Here is a 17,733-nt window from a genome sequence, read left to right on the forward strand (position 1 = left end):
TCACTCCCCTCTCCCTTGTCATTTCAGGGAGAGAAGTCTGCCCCTAAAGCCGCTATTAAAAAGAAGTGCCCAGTCTGTTCTACTAAATTCCCTCTTAACTGGGACAAAAGACTCTGCCAGCCATGTACTGACAAGATTGTAAAAGCTGAGCAACCATCTCTGCTGGATGAAATTCGCTCCTTAGTAAAACAGGAGGTGCAATCTTCGTTAGCAGCTTTTACTACTCCTCCACCTCCACCTCCGCCGCCGCATTCCCCAGCTAAAAAGAGAAAAATTCAGGCGGTCGAATCAGACTCTGATTCAGACCTCTCCCATACTTCATCTGTGGGCTGGGAAGATCCTGTATCACCTAAAGCTGAGGTCAGGAAATACCTCTTTTCCTCAGATTACATTGAGGATTTAGTATCTGCTGTCCGTAATACTATGGGCCTAGAAGAGGAATATGAGCCACAGTCCGTACAGGATCAGATGTTTGGCGGACTCAGATCGGAGAAAAGAGTGGGGTTCCCGGTGCACGCTAACATTGTTAGTATGGTTAATCAGGAATGGGAACAGCCTGAGAAACGCCTCACTACCCCTGCAGAAATGAAGCATAGATTTCCTCTAGAGGGTGAAGTAATCAAATTGGACATTCCAAAGGTGGATGTGCAGGTGGCTAGAGTCGCCAAAAGAACAGCACTCCCTTTTGAGGATTCCTCACAATTAAAGGATCCTATGGACAGAAAGATTGAAAGCCTCCTAAAAAAGTCTTGGGAAACTTCAACGTCTATCCTTAAGGCCAATGTCGCTTCCACTTGTGTTGCCAGGGCCCTCTCCTGCTGGTTGGAGAAATTAGAGTCTCATATATCTCAGGGTACCCCGAGAGGTGAATTATTAGATTCACTTCCCATCCTGCATAGAGCCTCTGGGTTTCTGGCTGACGCTTCTCTGGAATCTGTTAGAGTGGCCGCCAGATCTCTCGTACTCTCCAACTCTGCTAGAAGAGCCCTCTGGCTTAAAATATGGAGCGGTGATATCACTTCAAAAGCCAAGTTGTGTGCTATACCTTTTAAGGGGGATTATGTTTTCGGTCCAGCCTTAGACGATATTCTTGACAAGGCTACTGACAAGAAAAAGGCACTCCCGGAGCAAAAACAACCGAGAAAACGGTTTTTTCGTGCCCCACAGTCTCAGCCCCCTCAAAGAGGGAAAGGCAAAACCGGCAGGTGGAGTTACGCCAAAGGTAGAGGGAAAAATATTTTTGTCCCCCAGCAGCAACAGTCCCAACAGGACAAGCAATGACTCCGACCCGGTAGGGGGGAGACTCTCAAAATATGTGGGTCAGTGGGAAAATATCACCAGTTCCCACTGGGTCCTCAATGTCATCAAGGAGGGCCTATTAATAGAGTTAATTTCTTCCCCCCCTCAGGGTCTGAAAGTTACTACCCTTACGTCTTCAAGAGATCACAATTTGTTGACATTGGGTCTCAGAGATCTTATGAAATCAAATGTGATCTCACCAGTTCCACATCTGGAACAAGGAAAAGGACATTATTCCCGTCTATATTTAGTACCCAAACCCTCAGGGGACGTAAGAATTATTATAAACCTAAAAGGTCTAAACCGACATGTGAAATATCGCAAGTTCAAGATGGAGTCTGTAAGATCTGCAATTCCTCTCATAGGACATCAGTCCTTTATGGCAACCATCGACCTAAGGGATGCATATTTTCACATTCCTATCCACCCGAGACACAGAAAATACCTCAGGTTTGCGATACGGGGGAGTCATCGAGTGGAGCACTATCAGTATGGAGTCCTTCCCTTCGGCATTTCCTCAGCACCAAGGGTATTCTCCAAGATCATGGCAGAGGCAGTGTCATTTATCCGGAGTCAAGGTGTCTGTATAGTGCCCTACTTGGACGATCTACTGGTAGTTGCCCCCACCGAGATGACCCTGATATCCCATGTGTCAACCACTTTGGAGATATTGAAGTCTCTGGGTTGGATTCCAAACATGAAGAAGTCTCAGCTTCAACCCTCAAGAACCAGAAAGTTCTTGGGGGTGGTTCTGGACTCAACAAAACAGATGTCCTTTCTCCCAGACGATCACAGGCTACCATTAGTAGCAAAAGTCAGAAAATTCAAGGAGATGAGATGTCCTACTCTTCGAGAAGGAATGTCTCTCTTAGGCTCCATGACAGCCTGTATACAATCAGTGGCTTGGGCTCAAGCTCACTCCAGAATTCTCCAAACCCACATTCTAGACAGGTGGGATGGTCAACCTGGCACTCTAACAAGAAGGATTCACACACCAGGTCGAGTGAAAGCATCCTTAACATGGTGGATGAATTCCAGAAACCTCCTGAAGGGGGTGAGCTGGATTCAGCTCCCGATAACTACGATCAAGACAGATGCCAGCAGGAGAGGCTGGGGAGCCATAGTAAATCATGTTCCTTACCAAGGTCTTTGGAACCAGTCGATCAGCGAGAAATCGTCAAATTTCAGAGAACTCAAAGCTGTGGAAGAGGCCCTGTTAGCAGCAAGCCGTCAGATTTCCGGTCAACATGTCCAGATCTATTCAGACAACATGACCACGGTGGCGCATATCAGGCGTCAGGGCGGCACAAAATTCCTCAGTTTGAAAAAGATCTCCGCTCGAATTTTTTATTGGGCCGAGAAACACTTACTGTCACTGACAGCAATTCATCTAAAAGGGACTGCAAATATTCAAGCAGACTACCTGAGTCGCCAGGACATTCATCCTGGCGAGTGGAGCCTGGACCTTCAAACGTTCAATATGCTAGTACAAAAGTGGGGTCTTCCAGAAGTCGACCTCTTTGCCTCTCACCAGAACGCAAAAGTCAAAACCTTTTTTTCCTTGAACCCAAGAGGCAATCCCAGAGGAGTGGATGCCCTAGTCCAAGATTGGCACTTCCAGCTTGTCTACGCATTTCCACCAATCCCAATCCTGGCAAAGGTTCTAAGGAAGATACGAATAGAAGGAACTCCGACTATCCTGATAGCCCCTTTTTGGCCCAAAAGAAGTTGGTTCAACTTGATCATCCAACTACAAGTGGATGGACCAGTAATGTTACCTCTAAAAAACGATCTCCTCTCTCAGGGTCCTATTCTCCACGCAGACCCTCAGAAATGGAATTTAGCGGCGTGGTTACTGAAGCCCAGGTCTTGAAAGCAAAAGGACTATCGGACTCTGTCATAGCTACTCTCCAAAAATCGAGAAAGCCAGTAACCAACGCCATCTACAACAAAATCTGGAAAAAGTTTTCGTCTTTTTGTCTACCTAACCTTCCAGACCCTCTCAAGCCTAATATACCTAACATCTTAGATTTTTTGCAAAAAGGCTTAGGAATGGGTCTTAGGCCCAGTACTCTCAGAGTCCAGGTCTCGGCACTTAGCTCCTTTTTTGATCAAGATCTAGCAGGCCATCGCTGGATCAAAAGATTTTTAACATCAGCAACTAGGATGAATCCTAGAAAACAGATAATAGTTCCCCCATGGGATCTGAATGTGGTGCTTCAAGGTCTTACAGGCCCGCCTTTTGAACCTTTTTCCTCCTGCTCTCTTCAAAATCTTGCATACAAAACTGTGTTTTTGGTAGCCATAACTTCGGCTAGAAGAGTGGGTGAACTACAAGCCTTATCTATAAGAGAGCCGTATCTTCTAGTGAGAGATGACTCAATAGTACTTCGTCTAGATCCTTCTTTTCTTCCAAAGGTAGTCTCTGATTTTCATCGTTCCCAAGAGATTGTTCTACCAACCTTTTGCCATAGTCCTGCAAATTCGGAAGAAAGAAGATTCAACACTCTGGACGTCCGACGTATTGTGCTGCAATACTTAGATCAGACCCGTGCTTTCAGAATCGATCATAACCTCTTTGTCCATCCCTCTGGGCAAAATAAGGGTAAAAAAGTAGCTAAAAGTACCATTGCTACATGGATCAAAAAGGCTATAACGGAAGCCTACCTTGCTCAAAACAAAATACCTCCAGTAGGGATCAAGGCCCATTCAACAAGATCTACGTCAGTCTCCTGGGCAGAAAGAGCAGGTGCATCCCCAGAGCAGATCTGCAGGGCAGCAACGTGGTCTTCACTTCATACTTTCTCTAAACATTACAGATTAGATGTATTGTCCAATAAGGACTTAGTCTTCGGCCGTAAAGTTCTGCAGGCCGTTGTCCCTCCCTAGTGCCAAATTAGTTGGTATTCCTCCATATGCCGTCGTGGAAGGTGACTAGAGAAAATAGAATTATTCTTACCGTTAATTCGGTTTCTAGGAACCTTCCACGACGGCACTAATTTCCCACCCGATATATATTCCTGGATTAGTTCTGGGATTCGGAAGGTAAACCGGTGCTATGGGTTCAGTTGTAAGTCACTGGCAGGTGGGAGGTGGGAGGTCCTTTTAAACCTCTCTGTGTTTCCTGTTCCCCATTAGGGCAAAGAGACAACCTCCATATGCCGTCGTGGAAGGTTCCTAGAAACCGAATTAACGGTAAGAATAATTCTATTTTCACACTTGCGTCGTTTGGCATTCTGTCGCAATCCGTCGTTTTGGACAAGAAACGGATCCTGCAAATGTGCCCGCAGGATGCGTTTTTTGCCCACAGACTTGTATTGCCGACGGATCGTGACGGATGGCCACACGTCGCATCCGTCGTGCACTGGATCAGTTGTGTTTTGGCGGACCGTCTGCACAAAAAAACGTTCAATGAAACGTTTTTTTTGTACGTCGCATCCGCCATTTCTGACCGCGCATGCGTGGCCGTAACTCCGCCCCCTCCTCCCCAGGACATAGATTGGGCAGCGGATGCGTTGAAAAACTACAGCTGCTGCCCACGTTGTGCACAATTTTCACAACGTGCGTCGGTATGTCGGGCCGACGCATTGCGATGGCCCCGTACCGACGTAAGTGTGAAAGAAGCCTAACCCTAAATTTAGCCCCAACCCTAACCCTAAATTTAGCCCTATCCCTAACCCTAGCCCTAACCCTAACCCCAACCCTACCCCTAACCCTACCCCTAACCCTAATTTTAGCCCCAATTGCTGTTCTCCTGCCGGCCGGCAGATGGAGACAGATGGCGGGCGCACTGCGCATGCGTCCGCCATGTTCTTCTGCCGGCGGCCAGGAGGAGCAGCAAGAGGATCCAGGGACAGAGGTGAGTATTGTAGGGTCCCCGAATCCCCCTATTTCTCTGTCCTCTGATGTGCGATCACATCAGAGGACAGAGAATTACACTTTACCGGCGACCGCAAAAAAAAAAAAAAAAGTAAACAGTTAATTACCGGCGATCGCAAAACGGGTCGGTAAAACCGACCCCGATCATGCTCTTTGGGGTCTCGGCTACCCCCGGCAGCCGAAACCCCAAAGATTCTCCCAGTGCCGGCCGGCGGGCGCACTGCGCATGCGCCCGCCATTTTGAAGATGGCGGCGCCCACCGGGAGACACGAGGAGCATCGGGGGAGCTAGGTGAGTATTGGGGGGCCACCTGGGACCCCTTTTCTCTGTCCTCCGATGTGCGATCACATCGGAGGACAGAGAAATTAAAAAGAGATCGCGTTTTGTTTTTTTTGCGATCGCCGGTAAACGGTTAATTACCGGCGATCGCAAATGCGGGGTGGGTTAAAAAACCCCCGAATCATGTTCTCTGGGGTCTCGGCTACCCCCGGCAGCCGAGACCCCGGAGAAAATCGGCCTCTGGGGGGCGCTATTGACTTTTTCCACAGCGCCGTTAATTAACGGCGCTGTGGTTTAAGTACCCTTAGCGGCCGCCGTTAAAAGGCGTATCGGCGGTCGCTAAGGGGTTAAAAGACGCATGGCCGAGCACCTTTCAAATATACATAATAAGAACAGTTCCTATTCAGGTGCTGCTAGACATTTTGTAACTATGCATGATGGTGATACCACACATTTTAAGTTTTATGGTATTGAAAAGGTGCCCTAACCCCAAAAGGGGAGGTAGCTGTCTAAGACACCTCGTCGTACTTGAGGCTTTTTGCATAGTAACTCTCCACACGAACTTCCCTAATGGTATGAACTAAAACATATTTTTTTATGTATAGTATGTCATGATCCCAATGGCAGGGGATCACAAAAGGACAAGCACAAAAACCAAACAAGCTCTAGGGTGATGGAACCTGAGCTGACCGCGATCCTGAACCTAAACACACAACTAGCAGTAGCCGGGGAACGTGCCTACGATGATTCCTAGACATCTCGCGCCAGTCGAAGGATTAACTTCCCCTATTAGAAGAAACACAGACCTCACTTGCCTCCAGAGAAACACCCCACAGAAATAGCAGCCCCCCACATGTAATAACGGTGAAATGAGAGGAAAGCACATACGTAGTTATGAAAATAGAATCAGCAAAAATGAGGCCCGCTAAAGCTAGATAGCAGAGGATACAAAAGTGAACTGCGCGGTCAGCGAAAAACCCTTCAAAAAACCATCCTGAAATTACTTGAACTCATGTGCCAACTCATGGAACATGAGGAGTAATTTCAGCCCACTAGAGCAACCAGCAGCAAGGAATCACATATCTGCAAGCTGGACTAAGACAAAAATAAAGCAAAACGTGGAACAGGAAAATCAAAACTTAGCTTGTCCTGAAGATAACAGAGGCAGGGAGCAGAGTTAAAAAGACACGCTGATTACATTGATAGCCGGCGAGGAAATGACAAAAAAGCCAGGTTAAATAGGAAACTCCCATAACCTGATGGAACAGGTGGACACCAGAGACCGCAGAGAACACAAGTCACCCAGTACCATCAGTAACCACCAGAGGGAGCACAAAAACAGAACTCACAACAATAGTAGTTGTCCTTTGTGGAGACATGAGGGTCAGTAGGTACTCTTGTCCGCTGGCTTTAGAAAGACTGCATGGACCAGGGCTCATCCCACTGAAAGCCCGCTGTCCTTTCCTGTGGGAAGAATACTACTCAGAAAACACAGAATGGGGCTAACACAGTGTGGCAATACTGTAGGGAACCACCAACAGACAATAACATATAGTACAGTCTCAGCAAATAGACAAGATGGTGCAAATTACTCACCCTTCTGCTGGCTCGCCGGGATTACAGCAGCTGCGACTTCGCGGCTTCCATGGCAGACTACCCCACCAATGGAACCCCGCTTTTAGTGGGCACCCACATAGAGGAGGTAATGACAAGTTTAGGAAGATGACCGTGAGATTGAGGTACGTGACCAGGTGACCGAATTGTCCCAACCTGGCTTCTCCGAAAGTCTCCATGGATTCAATGATGGTCAATGTCCAGCAGATCTGTAGGGCAGTGGTCCCTTAAGCTGGCATCCTGTAGAATCTCTCATATCTGTATCCCTACGATTGGAGCCATGGTGTCCTGGATACTGTTCTCTAGGGTCTCTCTTGCAGAAGGATAAAGCTCACTTTTTATACCCACATTTGTCCTTCAGGCCATAATCCATAGGTCCGGGAGATATGGGATGAGATCAACGTTCATTGTTTGAGTATTTAATCAGTCTGCGTAGTTTTTCCTTCACTGTTTGCAGGTCATTAAGCTACATGGACATATACAATGGATAATCAACATATCAGCAAACACAGATTGTTCAACGACCCTGTGTTCCTGTCCTCCAAGGATAGCAACACAATCAATTCAACGTTTCGGCTCATATGACCAATGGCCTATATCTCTTGACCCACCGAAGAAAAACACATCAATTCAAGAGTCAATATTCAGGCTCATATGAATAATGGCCTTTGTCTATGGACCAACTGAAGAAAAATACATCTGGCTGAATTAACAATAAATACTGTGTCGTCTCATCATTGTTATGCATTGGTATTTCATTCAGCATAAGTCTATTTCATATATCCAGGCAGCACTTTCTTGTTTGGTTAATTATTTATTGTTTGTTTCATATGATTGCTTCCTGCAATTTTAATATGAGGCTCCCATGATTCTCTCGCATACTAGGACTAAGGGCACTTTGCAGCTTACCAAAACAAAGTTCTATTAAAATATAACCTTTAATGCATATGGATAAAAATCCCCAAAATTATTTCCCCTAGCTGAAAATGCCTCAATAAACCAGGCTGTGAGAAAATAAGGAGAAAAAGCACCGATGCAACCCCTATATTCTCTAACTGATTGATAAACAATAGTATTATGATACTAGAAAACTACCTCCATCAATAATATATATATATATATATATATATATATATATATATATATATATATATATATATAGAGGTACGCCCAGTATTATACCTCATAGAACAAAGCTAATAGCGTAAGACACTGCCTTTTGTATGGTTCCACTTGTTTTCACGATTATCAAATAAAGAAGTTTTTATCTTACCAGATGGTTGTAGTGGTACTATCATGCGAGTTAGGTGCTCAAGTAGGGCATCCAGCCGAAAGCAATCCAGACAATAGAGAAACTTGGCACTCAAAAATACTTTAGCGTGGATAGTTATTCATTCAATGTGCATCCAGAGACAAAAGTTGAACGTTTTCAGTCCACATCCGGACCTTCATGAGTTGCGCGACTTCTGTTGCCCTCCATGTGCGCGGACACACTCAGGATTCCTTTTCGTATCCAGGCTTCTTTGAAAACTCGGTTGGAACCAGTTTTGACAGGATATACGTATTTCCCAGTATACCAGTATAATTGTTCTGATGAAGGTCCGGATGTGGACCGAAAACTTTCAACTTTTGTCTCTATGGATGCACATTGAATAAATAACTATCCACGCTTAAGTATTTTTGAGTGCCAAGTTTCTCTATTGTCTGGATTACAAGATGGTTGTGTTGCACTACCTCTTCGTTTTCTCCATCAACAGGATTCGGCACCCACTGGCTAAAAGTACTTCAGTTCCTAGTGTACAATCAAGTTTGAGGAGCTCCTTTCTTTTTGCTTTACTATAGAGATCTTCCAAAAGTGAATATGGAACCAAAACATCAAAAACCAATGTTCAAATAGTTTATTATTTAAAACCGGAGAAACTGACAGAACAATACATAATAAATATCACAGTGCAAATAAACACATCATGTAGGGTACAGATCAAATATACATGCTGGAGATTAATCTCCAAAGGGACAAGCCTAAAAGTGCAAAATGTATCATGAACGGTCTAAAAAGGACCAAATAAAGTGCATGAAAAGTCTCTAAGCAAATACTAGTACCAGTGTAGCGATGATCTGTAATTCCCCAGGACTCCAACTCCTTAGTTATTATTATGTATTGTTCTGTCAGTTTCTCCGGTTTTAAATAATAACCTATTTGAAGATTGGTTTTTGATGTATTGGTTGAATGTTCACTTTTGGGAGGTTTAGAGATTGTTCAGTGGACAGTACGTATTAGGCCGGCGTCACACTAGAGAGTTTTACAGACGTATGAGAGGCGCAAAAACTACGCATTGCACACTGTCCAATGATTCTCTATGGGGCAGCTCCTATCTGCCGTATATCTCTCAGCTGTATTTTACGGGTGTAGAAAATCACAGCACGCTGCGTTTGTCAGCGTATTGCGCAAAAAATCCGCCAATGAAAGTCTATGGGGGCGAGAAAAATACGGATTACACACGGACCATCAGTGTGACTTGCGAGAAATACGCAGCGGTGTTCTATAGAAAAGCCGGCAATTCAGTGCGGTGTACAGTAATATCACACTGACAGGTTAGAATAGAACAGATACACAAAGTATAGGGAGATATATATACCGTATTTTCCGCTTTGTAAGACGCACTTTATTTCCCCCAAATTTGGGGGGGAAATGTGGGTGCGTCTAACAAAGCGGATATACCGCTTACCATTACAGGCTGGGAGGAGGGGGTGTCCGCCGCCGCTACCGCCTGCCGCCGCTGTCGTCCGCCGCCACTGCCGGGGTTGTCCGCTGCTGCCCCGGGTGATGCTGAAGGCTCCGGTGCTGCGGGGGGCTCTGGCGACATATTGTGAAAGACCAGAGCCCCCCGGCAGTTCTTCCATGCGTTCCAGTATGACTAATTCCGGGAAAATGGCCGCCGGAATCTCGGGAGATGAGATTTCAGCGCTGAGATCTCATCTCTCGAGATTCCGGCGGCCATTTTCCCGGAGTTAGTTCCAGTATGACTGACTCCGGGAAAATGGCCGCCGGAATCTCGGGAGATGAGATTTCAGCGCTGAGATCTCATCTCTCGAGATTCCGGCGGCCATTTTCCCGGAATTAGTCATACTGGAACGCATGGAAGAACTGCCGGGGGGCTCTGGTCTTTCACAAAATGTCGCCAGAGCCCCCCGCAGCACCGGAGACAGCCCTACAGCACAGGAGCCCCCTGCAGACCCCTCATCCCAGCCTGCAGCAAAGGAGCCCCCTGCAGACCCCTCATTCCAGCCTGCAGCAAAGGAGCCCCCTGCAGACCCCTCATCCCAGCCTGCAGCACAGGAGCCCCCCTGCAGCACAGGAGCCCCCTGCAGACCCCCTCATCCCAGCCTGCAGCAATGCTCCACTCCTGCCTCCGGCAACGAGCCTGGGACCCTGATCCACCACAACCACAACCCCCGGTAAGTAATAAGACGCATGGATTATAAGACGCCCCACCAATTTATTAAAAAATAGTTTTTTCCTATTTTTCTCCTCAAAATTTGGGGTGCGTCTTATAATCCGGAGCGTCTTACAAAGCGAAAAATACGGTATATGCCAGTGAGACACACACACACACACACATATATATATATACAGTTAGGTCCATATATATTTGGACAGAGACAACATTTTTCTAATTTTGGTTATAGACATTACCACAATGAATTTTAAACAAAACAATTCCAATGCAGTTGAAGTTCAGACTTTCAGCTTTCATTTGAGGGGATCCACATTAAAATTGGATGAAGGGTTTAGGAGTTTCCGCTCCTTAGCATGTGCCACCCTGTTTTTAAAAGGACCAAAAGTAATTGGACAGATTCAATAATTTTTAAATAAAATGTTCATTTTTAGTACTTGGTTGAAAACCCTTTGTTGGCAATGACTGCCTGAAGTCTTGAACTCATGGACATCACCAGACGCTGTGTTTCCTCCTTTTTGATGCTCTGCCAGGCCTACACTACAGTGGTTTTCAGCTGCTGTTTGTTTGTGGGACTTCCTGTCTGAAGTTTAGTCTTTAACAAGTGAAATGCATGCTCAATTGGGTTGAGATCAGATGACTGACTTGGCCATTCAAAAATATTCCACTTCTTTGCTTTAATAAACTCCTGGGTTGCCTTGGCTTTATGTTTTGGGTCATTGTCCATCTGTAGTATGAAACGACGACCAATCAGTTTTGCTGCATTTGGCTGGATCTGAGCGCACAGTATGTCTCTGAATACCTCAGAATTAATTTGGCTGCTTGTGTCCTGTGTCACATCATCAATAAACACTAGTGACCCAGTGGCACTGGCAGCCATGCATGCCCAAGCCATCACACTGCCTCTGACGTGTTTTACAGATGATGTGGTATGCTCTGGATGATGAGCTGTACCACGCCTTCTCCATACTTTTCTTTTTCCATCTTTCTGGTAGAAGTTGATCTTGGTTTCATCTGTCCAAAGAATGTTCTTCCAGAACGGTGCTAGCTTTTTTAGATTTTTTTTAGCAGAGTCCAGTCTAGCCTTTTTATTCTTGATGCTTATGAGTGGCTTGCACTGTGCAGTGAACCCTCTGTATTTACTTTCATGCAGTCTTCTCTTTATGGTAGATTTGGATATTGATACGCCTACCTCCTGGAGAGTGTTGTTCACTTGGTTGGCTGTTGTGAAGGGGTTTCTCTTCACCATGGAGATAATTCTGCGATCATCCACCACTGTTGTCTTCCGTGGGCGCCCAGGTCTTTTTGCATTGATGAGTTCATCAGTGCTTTCTTTCTTTCTCGGGATGTACCAAACTGTAGATTTTGCCACTCCTAATATTGTAGCAATTTCTCGGAAGGGTTTTTTCTGTTTTCGCAGCGTAAGGATGGCTTGTTTCACCTGCATGGAGAGCTCCTTTGACCGCATGTTTACTTCACAGCAAAACCTTCCAAATGCAAGCACCACACCTCAAATCAACTCCAGGCCTTTTATCTGCTTAATTGAGAATGACATAGCGAAGGGATTGCCCACACCTGTCCATGAAATAGCCTTGGAGTCAATTGTCCAATTACTTTTGGTCCCTTTAAAAACAGGGTGGCACATGTTAAGGAGCTGAAATTCCTAAACCCTTCATCCAATTTTAATGTGGATACCCTCAAATGAAAGCTGAAAGTCTGATCTTCAACTGCATCTGAATTGTTTTGTTTAAAATTCATTGTGGTAATGTCTATAACCAAAATTAGAAAAATGTTGTCTCTGTCCAAATATATATGGACCTAACTGTATATATATATATATATATATATATATATATATATATATATATATATTTCATACAGCACTAGATAGCAGAAAAGCCAGTAATTCAATTGTCGGCTTTTGCTATCTCCTTCCCAAACCCGACAGGATATGAGGCATGGTTTACATACAGTAAACCTTTTCATATCCCTTTTTTTTTTTGCATATTCCTCACTATTACACTGGCTGCCCATTCATTACAGGATGCAATTCAAAGTATTTGTTCTCACCTACAAAGCTCTCCACAGTGCGGCACCCCTATACATCTCCTCCCTCATTTTGGTCTATCAGCCTAGCCGACCGCTGCGCTCTGCAAATGACTTCCGACTAACCTCTGCACTAATCCGTACCTCCCACTCCCGACTCCAAGACTTCTCCCGTGCTGCGCCAATCCTCTGGAATGCTCTACCCCAAGATATTAGGACCATCCACAACTTGCATAGTTTTAGGCGCTCGCTCAAAACACAATTGTTCAGAGCGGCCTATCACATTCACTAATCTAAGTCATTTCATGTTTGTGTGTGTAGCCCATTCACTATCTCCATCTACCCCCCACCCCCTGAAGATGGCTGGACCATCATTGTAAATACATCATTGTAAATACACACCTGTACTTTGTATCTCCCCCACCTCATTGTAGATTGTAAGCTCTCATGAGCAGGGGCGTCTTATTTTGCTTTATTTTATTGTTAACGCTATTACCTATGACTGTTGTGTTTGAAACTGTTAAACTGTAAAGCGCTGCGGAATATGTTGCCGCTATCTAAAGATTATTATTATTACTACTAATGTTAGTAGTGTGTGTGTGCAAAATTTGGGGGCTGTTAAAATAAAGGGTTAAATCGCGGAAAAAACTGGCATGGGTTCCCGCGCAATTTTCTCCGCCAGAGTGGGGAAGCCAGTGACTGAGGGCAGATATTAATAGCCTGGAGAGGGTCCATGGTTATTGGCCCCACTGGCTAAAAACATCTGCCCCCAGCCACCCCAGAAAAGGCACATCTGGAAGATGCGCCTATTCTGGCACTTGGCCACTCTCTTCCCACTCCACTGTAGCAGTGGGATATGGGGTAATAAAGGGTTAATGCCACCTTGTTCTTGTAAGGTTACATTAAACCAGGTTAATAATGGAGAGATGTCAATAAGACACCTATCCATTATAATCCAATAGTACTGTAAATGGTTACTAAAACACACACACATTAGGAATAAAGTATTTTAATGAAATAAAGTCACAGGGTGTTGTAATAGTTTATTATACTCTTAATCCAAATGACGACCCTTGTTCAGTAAAAATGGAAAAATAAAAAAACAACAATATCCCATACCTTTCCGTCGTTACAGTCATGTCCCCCGATGTAAATCCATCTGAAGGGGTTAATTAATTTTACAAGCAAGAGCCTGCTAATGCAGCTGTGCTCCTGACTGTAAAATCTGGGGAAGGAATAGAAAGCAGGGGCACGTAGCTACCTAGACTTGCGGTGCTGCGCCCCCTGCTGGTATAACCTCATATGAACTCGAGCGTGAGAAAATATTCAGAAAAATTCCCACACTCGAGTGTGTGTATAACCCATATACAATACAGTGTGCTCTAATATAGAGATGTGAGCATTATAACAAACCATATACAATACAGAGGGTGCTCTGATATAAAGATGTGAGCATCCTAATAAACCATATACAATACAGAGGGTGCTCTGATATAGAGATGTGAGCATTATAACAAACCATATACAATACAGAGGGTGCTCTAATATAAAGATGTGAGCAACCTAATAAACCATATACAATACAGAGGGTGCTCTAATATAAAGATGTGAGCATCCTAATAAACCATATACAATACAGAGGGTGCTCTAATATAAAGATGTGAGCATCCTAATAAACCATATACAATATAGAGTGTGCTCTAATATAGAGATGTGATCATTCTAATAAACCATATGCAATACAGAGTGTGCTCTAATATAGAGATGTGATCATTCTAATAAACCATATACAATACAGAGGGTGCTCTAATATAGAGATGTGATCATTCTAATAAACTATATACAATACAGAGGGTGCTCTAATATAAAGATGTGAGCATCCTAATAAACATATACGATACAGAGGGTGCTCTAATATAAAGATGTGAGCATTCTAATAAACCATATACAATACAGAGGGTGCTCTAATATAAAGATGTGAGCATTCTAATAAATCATATACACTACAGAGTGTGCTCTAATATAGAGATGGGCGCATCCTAATAAACCATATACAATACAGAGGGTGCTCTAATATAGAGATGTGAGCATTCTAATAAACCATATACAATACAGAGGGTGCTCTAATATAAAGATGTGACCATCCTAATAAACCATATACAATACAGAGGGGGCTCCAATATAGAGATGTGAGCATTCTAATAAACCATATACAATACAGAGTGTGCTCTAATATAGAGATGTGAGCATCCTAATAAACCATATACAATACAGAATGTGCTCTAATATAAAGATGTGAGCATCCTAATAAACCATATACACTACAGAGTGTGCTCTAATATAAAGATGTGAGCATTCTAATAAATCATATACACTATAGAATGCAGTCTATTATAAAGATGTGAGCATTCTAATAAACCATTTTCAATACAGTGTGCTCTAATATAGAGATGTCAGCATTCTAATAAACTATATACAATACAGAGTATGCTCTAATACAGAAATTGAGTGTTATCATAAACCATATACAGTACAGAGTACTCATTAATTAATAAGATAGTAATGCGAGCTTTCTAATTAACCATATACTATATAGGGAACGCTATAAGAAACCATGTATAATATAAAGTACTCTCTGGTGAATGGGTGAATGAAACAGCTAAGGCTAGGTTCCCATTTGCAGTTGAGTCAGCAGTGTTTCGTACGTAACCGCAAACGAATGGCAAAATGCATGATAACGTTGCAATTTTTATCCGTATCAACTTATTAATGACGGATAAAAAAACGCAACGTTTGCACACGTTTCCAGGTATTTTTGCATGCGTTTGCGTTGTTTATGCGCATGCGTTAGTTATGGAAAATTTAATCTACTCAAGCCACGCCCAATCGGCATGGCTCATGGGATTTCTGTATATAGACCAGTGGTCCCCAACTCCAGGCCTCGAGGGCCGCCAACAGTGCAGGTTTTCAGGATTTCCTTAGTATTGCACAGGGGTTGGAATCATCACCTGTGCAGATGATCACATTACCACCGATGCAATACTAAAGAAATCCTGAAAACCTGCACTGTTGGCGGCCCTCGAGGCCTGGAGTTGGGGACCCCTGATATAGACTCTTGTGCAAACGCAAACAAATGCACGTACTTACGTTCCTATGCGTCCCCATAGACTGCAATGTGTTGTTTTGACGCACTCCTTCCGCAAGCGTCCGCATGCGCATGACGGCGGAAATTTCACGTAAAAAAAATTCTAACATGGTGCATCTGCCGCGCCCAGCCGCCCACCGCGAAAATACACATGCATAAGCGAACACAGGTGAATGCATGGAAACGCATGCACCTGCGTCTAGAATGTAAAAGATAGGAAATCAAGTCCCATGCGGATGTATGTCTCAGAAAAGCTGCGGACACAACCACAAATGTGAAACCAGCCTAAGTTACAGATAAATGTAGAAGTCTGCAAAACACAGAAGAGCAGACAGAATTCAGCTCAGTGATACATGAGGTTTCTAATTATTTATGCCAGTGCTTTCTAACCAAAGGTCAGTGTTCCTTACGAACGACAACTTTCAGAACGCCGCTCATTACAGATGCACGTACCAGAACATGCAGTTCAGTGAATAGCGCAATTATTATTATTATTTATTGTTATAGCGCCATTTATTTCATGGCGCTTTACATGTGAGGAGGGGTATACATAAAAACAAGTACAATAATCTTAAACAATGCAAGTCATAACTGGTACAGGAGGAGAGAGGACTCTGCCCACGAAGGCTCACAATCTACAAGGGATGGGTGAGGATACAGTAGGTGAGGGTAGAGCTGGTTGTGCAGCGGTTTGATTGATCGGTGATTACTGCAGGTTGTTGGCTTGTCGGAAGTGGTGGGTCTTCAGGCTCTTTTTGAAGGTTTCGATGCTAGGTGAGAGTCTGATATGTTGTGGTAGAGAGTTCCAGAGTATGTGGGATGCACGAGAGAAATCTTTAATACGATTGTGGGAAGAGGAGATAAGAGGGGAGTAGAGAAGGAGATCTTGTGAGGATTGGAGGTTGCATGCAGGTAAGTACCGGGAGACGAGGTCACAGATGTATGGAGGAGACAGGTTGTGGATGGCTTTGTACGTCATTATATGTCAATTGTGGACACAAAGTCATAGCTAAATCAGTGAAATGCTGCAATTAGTGATGAGCGAATATACTCGTTGCTCGGGTTTCCCAGAGCACGCTCGGGTGGTCTCTGAGTATTTTGTAGTGCTGTGACATTTAGTTTTCCTTGCCTCAGCTGAATGATTTACAGCTGCTAGCCAGGCTGAATACACGTGAGGAATGCCTGTTTGCTAGGGAATCCCCACATGTATTCAGGCTATCCAGCAGCAGTAAATCATGCAGCTGAGGCAACGAAAACTAAATGTCAAAGCACTTCAAAATACTCGGAGGAGACCCGAGCAACAATGCTATTCGCTCATCACTAGCTGTAATCCTTCATGTACAGTCTGCTGGAAAGAATATGAGGCTATAAATATACAAATATGAACATGATGCCTCCGCTACACTTTACCCTTTAATTTTCCTTCAGTTTTATTAATGTTAAACAGTAACAATCTTAATAATAGGAGCTTCTGTCTTCACTGAATACAGATTTCACCCCAGAACTGAGAATTTTGATAAACTCTATTCAATTCTGGCAGAGAAAGAAGCAGATTTCTCTAATGAAATATATTACAAAGCTTCTTATTTTCAAGTAAAAATAAAAATGACGGTTACTCTATAAGTTACTTCACTGCTTTAAATTTTAGTACAAAAAGCAATTTTATAAATTGACAATTGTGACATCCCGCATCAGTAAAAAGTATAAACTGACCTGTATTAAGCAAGCGGCTCATCTAGCATAGAGGAAACGGAAAGCTCCACAGTAACAACTCAGCCCCATGGCACACTGGTACGATGTAAGAGACGCACGAGGTGCTGAAAATGTAAAATAATTACCGATTAAATGGACAAGTATTATTCAGTATAATAAGAAATAAACAAACTACAGCACAGGCTCACTCACTACTTATATTCTTATACATAGGGGCAGTATTATGGAATGTACCATATATCCTTGCAACGCTGGGGTCCTGGGTTCTAATCCCACCCAGGACAACATCTGCAAAGAGTT

At 43.9% G+C, this 17,733-nt stretch overlaps 1 protein-coding gene across 1 annotated transcript in view; it reads right to left on the reverse strand.

Moving 5' to 3' along the window:
* The window catches only part of RNF208 (ring finger protein 208), a 435,087-nt gene that overhangs the window by 101,716 nt on the left and 315,638 nt on the right, over nucleotides 1-17,733 (reverse strand). Inside the window, exon 3 of the mRNA XM_069747774.1 lies at nucleotides 17,434-17,537. The gene's annotated coding sequence lies outside the window, so the exon portion shown is untranslated. The remainder of the gene's footprint in view (nucleotides 1-17,433; nucleotides 17,538-17,733) is intronic.

This window comes from Ranitomeya imitator, chromosome 2 (assembly GCF_032444005.1).
Source record: "Ranitomeya imitator isolate aRanImi1 chromosome 2, aRanImi1.pri, whole genome shotgun sequence".
NCBI classification, from domain to species: domain Eukaryota; kingdom Metazoa; phylum Chordata; class Amphibia; order Anura; family Dendrobatidae; genus Ranitomeya; species Ranitomeya imitator.